Raw genomic sequence first — 7,068 nt, forward strand, 5'->3', positions numbered from 1 at the left:
TACATGTATACATTGTGTGAGGATCAAATCAGAGTAATTGGCATATCTATCATCTCTTTGTGGTTAATCATCCAAAATTCTCTCTTCTAGCTATTTTGGAATGTACAACACATTAGTAGTGACTACTACACCCTACTGTACATTTACTCTTTTTTTTTTTCTTGAACCCAGGGCTTTGTGCATGCTAGACAAGTAGTCTACCACTGAGCTATCCCACTCCCACTCCCAAGCTCTTTTTAATTTTTATTTTGAGACAAGGTCTTGCTAAGTTACCCAGGCTGCCCCCCAACTTGTGATCCTCCTAACTCAGCCTCCTGAGTAGCTGAGGTTGCAGGTGTATGCCACCACTCCTGGTACAGAATTTATTCTCTTTATTTAACTCTGATTTTGTACCCATTGACCGACCAATCCACATCTCCCTTCACTCATCTCCTAGCCTCTGGTAACCATTATTCTACTCTCTACTTCTTTGAGATTGAATTTTTTAGATTCCCCATGTGAGTGAAATCATATGGTAGTTTTCCCTCTGTGCCTGGCTTATTTCACTTAGTGTAATATCCTCTAGTTCCATTCATGGTGTTGCAAATGACAGGATTTTATCTTTTATGGCCAAGTAGCCATATATATATATATATATATCTCACATTTTATGTATCCATTCATCCACTGATAGACACTTGGGTTGATTCACATATCTTAGTTGTTGTAACTCCACAATAAGCATGGGAATACAGATATATCTCTTCAACACACTGATTTCTTTCATTTGTGTGTACATCAGTTGTGGAATTACTGGATCATGTGGTAGATAGTTCTATTCTAATTTTTTCTTTTTTAAAAAATTTTATGTTTTATTTTTTTATTTATATATGACAGCAGAATGCATTACAATTCTTATTATCCATATAGAGCACAATTTTTCATATCTCTGGTTGTATACAAAGTATACTCACACCAATTCTTGTCTTCACATATGTACTTTGGATAATAATGATCATCACGTTCCACTATCATTTCTAACCCTATGCCCGCTCCCCTTCCCCTCCAACCCCTCTACCCTATCTAGAGTTCCTCTATTCCTCCCATGCTCCCTCTCCCTATCCCATCATAAATCAGCCTTCTTATATAAAAGAAAATATTTGGCATTTGGTTATTTGGGATTGGCTAACTTCACTTAGCATCATCTTCTCTAACTCCATCCATTTCTGCAAATGATTTTATTCTCTTTTATTGCTGAGTAATATTTCATTGTGTATATATGCTACATTTTTTTTTATCCATTCATCTATTGAAGGGCATGTAGGTTGATTCCACAGTTTAGCTATTGTGAATTGTGTTGCTATAAACATTGATGTGGCTGTGTCCCTGTAGTATGCTGTTTTTGAGTCCTTTGGGTATAGATCAAGGAGAGGGATAGCTGGGTCAAATAGTGGTCCATTCCCAATTTTCCAAGAAATCTCCATATTTCTTTCCATATATTGGCTGCACCAGTTTGCAGTCCCACCAGCAATGTATGAGCGTACCTTTCTCCCCACGTCCTTGCCAACACTTATTGTTGTTTATCTTCATAATAGCTGCCATTCTGACTAGAGTGAGATGAAATCTTAGAGTGGTTTTGATTTGCATTTCTCTAATTGCTAGTGATGATGAACATTTTTTCATATATATCATCTTCTGAGAAGTGTCTAAAACAGACTTATAGACCATTGGTACAGAATAGAGGACACAGAGACCTACCCACATAACTACAGTTATCTTATATTTGACAAAGGCACCAAAAATATACATTGGAGAAAAGATAGCCTCTTCAACAAAGGGTGCTGGAAAAACTGGAAATCCATATGTAACAAAAGGAAATTAAACCCCTATCTCTCAAAACTCAACTCAAAATGGATCAAGGACTTAGGAATAAAACCAGAGACCCTGCATCTAATAGAAGAAAAAGTAGGCCCTAATCTCCACCAACTTCCTTAATAAGACTCCTTTGGCTCAAGAATTAAAATTAAGAATTAGTAAATGGGATGGACTCAAACTAAAAAGTTTCTTCTCAGCAAAAGAAATAGTCAGTGAGGTGAATAGAGAGCCTACATCTTGGGAGCAAATTTTTACTCCTCACACATCAGATAGAGAATTAATCTCTAGGATATATAAAGAACTCAAAAAACTAAACACCAAAAAAACCAACCCAATCAATAAAAGTTCTATTCTAATTTTGTGGAGAACTGTGAGACTGTTTTCTATAATGGCTATCCTTATATACATTCCCATCAATAATGTGTAAGTGTTCTCTTTTTCCACATCTTTGACAGCACTCATTACCTTTTGTCTTTTTAGTGCAGCCATTCTAACTAGAGTGATATTTTACTGGGGTTTTTATTTGCAATTTCTTGATGACTAGCAATGTTGAGCATATTTCATATACCTTTTGGCCATTTATAGGTCTTCTTTGTGAAATGTCTATGTAGGTTATTTGCTTATTTTATTTTATTTTTTACTTCATTTTTGGTACCAGGGATTGAATCCAAAGGCCACTGAGCCACATCCCCAGTCCTTTCTATTTTTTATTTGAGACAGGGTCTTGCTAAGTTGCTTAGGGCCTCATTAAGTTGCTGAGGCTGGCCTTGAACTTGCAATCCTGCCTTGGCTGGGATTACAGGTATGTACCACTGTGCTTAGCTCATTCGCTTATTTTAAAGCCAAATTTTCTTTTGCTATGAAGTTGTTTCAGTTCCTTATATAGTTTGCACATGTACATCTTCTTCTATTATCAGAATCCCCTGCTGGGAGTAGTGCATTTTTTAGAAATGATGAACTTACATTGACACATCATAATTGTCTAAAGTCCAGAGTTTGCATTTGATTTTATTCTGTGAATTTGAACAAATGTATAATGACAGGTATCCACCCTCATGGTATCATAAAGAATAATTTCGTTGCCCTAAAAATCCTCTGCGATCCTCCTATTCATGTCTCCCTCTCCACTAACTCTTGGCAACCACTGGTTATTTTGCTGTCCTCATAGTTTTGCCTTTTTCTAGAGTGCCATATTTTTAGAATCATATAATATGTAGCTTTTTTGGACTGTTTCTTTCACCTAGGAATATATGTTTGAGATTTCTCCATGTCTTCTTTGTGACTTAAATAGCTCATGTATTTTTATCACTGAATAATATTCCACTGTGTGTATGTACCACAATTTACTTATCCACTCACCTGTGCTAGTTTATCTTTGCTGCTTCCAAGTCTTGGAAACTATGAATAAAATTGCAAGCATTCGTTTGCAGTTTTTGTGTGGATACTTTTTAAAACTCATTTGGATAAATACACAGGCATATGTCAATCTAGGTGGCTATCACAAAATACCATAGCCTGGGTGACTTAAACAACAGACATTTATTGTTCACAATTCTGGAGTCTGGGAAGTTCAACACCAGGGGGTCGCCAACATGTCAGGTTCCTGGTGAGGGTCAGGAGGTCCCAGGAGGAAACTGACACTTCCTGCCTTGCAGATGGTTGCCTTCTTGCTCTGTTCACACATGGTGAAGAGAGAAATCGAGATCTCTTGGTCTCTCTACTTGGGTGGCTGATTAGGTCCCTGGTTCTGTCGTATGGCCACACCCTTGGTGTTCTCTGCACCATGGATAGGCTGGGGATTTTCCAAATCTGGGTCAAGATTAAACCGTTAACAGATTAGGTAGTCCCCGATGAGGGACTACCTCTTCTTGTAAGGACACTGATCTCATCCTGGGGTTTCCACATTTATGACCTCAGCTTGATCTAATTATGTCCAAATTCCCACCTCTAATTTTCATCACATTTGCGGTTAGGGACTCAGGATACAATCCTTGGCAGGGACACACAAACATTCAATCCATAGCAGAGCAGTGTGTTTACTGGATCATATGGTAAAAGAATGTTTAGTTTTGTAAGAAACTGCCAAAATGTCTTCCAAAGTGAATACCATTTTGCGTTCATACCAGAAAGGACTGTGAATTCCTATTGCTCCACATCCTTGACAGTAGTTGATGTTGTCAGTGTTTTGGATTATGGCCATTCTAATAGGCATTAGTGGCATCTTGTTATTGTTTTAATTTGCAATTTCCGAATGTCATATAATGTTGAGCATTTTTTTTATACACTTATTTCTCATCTTTATTGTATACAATATTTTAAAAAGTATATATTCAGATGCTTTGCTCATTTTTTAATTGGATTGTTTATTTCTTATTGTTGAGTTTTAAGGGTTCTCATAGACTTTGTATACAAGTCCTTTCCATCAAGGTATATATACTGTAAATATTTTCTCCCCACCCGTGGTTTGTCTTTGTATTCTTCTAAGTACTTTCTTCCATTTTCTATTTCTTTTTTTTGGTACCAGGGATTGAACTCAGAGGCACTTGACCACTGAGTCACATCCCCAGCTCTATTGTGTATTTTATTTAGAGATAGGGTTTCATTGAGTTGCTTAACACATCACTGTTGCTGAGTCTGGCTTTGAACTTGCAATCCTCCTTGCCTCAGCATCTTGAGCCTCAGGGATTACAGACATGTGCCACTAGTGCCCGGATAGTACTTTCATATTTCAAGAAATGTTTTGCTTGTTGTAGAATTCAAGATTTAGCCATTCCTACCCCCTACCCCACCCCCGCCCCAATACTTTAAGAGAGGTGATGTGATTTCTTTCTGGCTTGTGTAACTTGAGAAATCTGGATAGTTCTTATCTTTGTCTGTAATGTGTCTTCCTCGCTTTCACCTTCCCATCTCTATGCCTGATTTTAAGATGTAATTTTCTGTGTCACTGATTTTTAACAATTTGATTTTGATGTGCCTTGAGTTTCCCGCATCTGTTTATTCTTCTTGAGGTTGATTTTCTCAGGTTGTACGAGTTTTATAGTTTTTTCGAATTCATAAAATTTCAACCTTTACCAATTAAGTTATTTTTTCATTCTTTGCTTTCTTCCTCTCTTCTGGAACTCCAACTATAAGTATGGTACACCACTTCATATGATATCACAGGTTGCTGAAGTTCTGTAATTTCCCTCAGCTTTTTTTTCTCTGTGTTTCATTTTGAGTTTATTGTTTTGCTGTCTCTTAAAATTCTCTGATCTTATGCAGTGTCTAATTTCTGTTGATGTTTTCATTTAAGTGACTATATTTTTCACCTGTCAAAATTCCAGGCTGTATCTAACTTCTAGGAAGGCTGAGAAATATATACTATCCATATGCCCAGGAGGAAAATAAAAATAAGTTTTAGTGAAGTTGCCAATCTCTGCCACAATAGTTCATCCTAGATTCCCTCACCTCTCTAGCCTTACATACTCCAGTTGCTGCTTCCTTCTGATTTTGTCTCCTACCACATTTCCCTCATTTACCAAGTTCCACTCACAAGGCCCTCTTTTTTTTTTTTTAAACAAGAAGTTTATTTAAACAACAAGACGCTTGACTTGAAGGGAAAACTATCTAGGAATCTTTTTTAAGAGTAATTTACCCCTATTTAAAGACAGATTGCCCTACATGTAACAGCTACATACAAAAAAAGTTATACTATGATAAATGAAAAACATTAAAATTCTCCAATCAAACAAGGTATGCAAGGATTTTTATGTTGTTCACGTTTTTGTTTTTTTTGTTTGTTTTTGTTTTTTGTTTTTTGTTAAAACAGTGAGAGCAAAATAATTTATTGGAATATAAAGATAAGAGCTGAATGAGCATGCCACTAATGGAGAAAGGGGATATTTTCACAGAACCAGTATTTTTCCCCATCCCATCTCCATTTGATGTCAATCAAAACATATCATTGGCCATTTAGTTAAAAAAAATGCAATATGCTTGTGCACATACACCAGTTACTTTATGTACAATAAAGGATTGGGGAAGGGGAAAATGAAAGAATAAAGAAAACTATACTGTAGTAGTAAGGATGTGGTGGAACCAAATTGCAGTTTTCTAATTGAGAATGTATTCTTGGTTTGTAAGAACAGAGTTCTGGAGTAAAGTAGCAGGTTCCCTTTTCAGTAGACACCTCCTGTCTGCTGCTGGAACACATCAATTATATCTTCATCCTCCATTTCCAACTGTGCAGGTGTGTCTGTTTCATTAATTGGCTGCCGTCAAATCGGAATCTGATCTGCCTCATTGACAAACCCTGACATTCACAATATGCTTTCATTAGTTTACTGAGAGGGCCTCTTAATCTTAAACTGCACCACAGAACCATCCTGCCCCACCACCTTCAAGTTAATATGATCGTTGTTTTCAGTCTTGACTCCTTCCTTGGGCTTTTCGTTGGCCATGGCGAGCACCGGAGTCTCCTCAGCTGCCACTTCACAAAAGAGGTACCAGGTCCTCACTGCCGAGCACACAAGCAGCTCACAAGGCCCTCTTACAGAATCTTTTCACATGCGTTTTCTCTTTGCCTGGAACACACTCCATAGCATATAACCCGCCACCCCTTATCTAGTTCTCAGAATTATAGCTCTTTGGAAACATCTCTCTTGACCACCTTATGTAAATGTTTCTCCCACCCCAATAACTTTCAAAGTCCTTTTTATTTTATTTTGAGACAGGGTCTCACTAAGGTGCCCAGACTGGCTTTGAACTTGTGATCTTCTTGCCTCAGCCACTCAAGTAGCTAGGATTACAGGCATGTGACACCATACCTGATGTGTTTGCTTTTATTTTAAATCAAATCCCCTCAAATGTAGGTTCCACAGGACCATGCACCTCATCAGTCTTATTCATGGATATTCACACAAAAGGTTCTCAATATATATATATTTTTTAAACAAATGAACTGCCATCTCTTTCTGGCTCAGTGATTCTCCTGCTTACATTCTCAGACTGAGGAAATCCCATGCAAAGCTCACAAATCTAACAGATTTTAGCTAACATCACAAATAAATTATTTTCAGCTGGGTGCTAGAGGATATTTTTATTTTTCTGATGTACTTGCCCCCAAACTTCATTCATTCATACATTTGTCCATTCATTCATTCACACATATTTGGCACTCCTCTTACATGTCTGGTATTTTCTAGGCAGAATTGAGAATAAAGTTGGAGAAAATCA

General features: G+C 37.2%; 1 pseudogene; it reads right to left on the reverse strand.

Moving 5' to 3' along the window:
* Nucleotides 1–6,011: 6,011 nt before the first annotated feature.
* LOC143393747 (small ubiquitin-related modifier 2-like) lies at nucleotides 6,012–6,293 on the reverse strand (annotated as a pseudogene).
* Between the last annotated feature and the right edge of the window lie 775 nt (nucleotides 6,294–7,068).

The sequence above is a fragment of the Callospermophilus lateralis genome, chromosome 3 (assembly GCF_048772815.1).
Source record: "Callospermophilus lateralis isolate mCalLat2 chromosome 3, mCalLat2.hap1, whole genome shotgun sequence".
Taxonomy (NCBI): Eukaryota; Metazoa; Chordata; class Mammalia; order Rodentia; family Sciuridae; genus Callospermophilus; species Callospermophilus lateralis.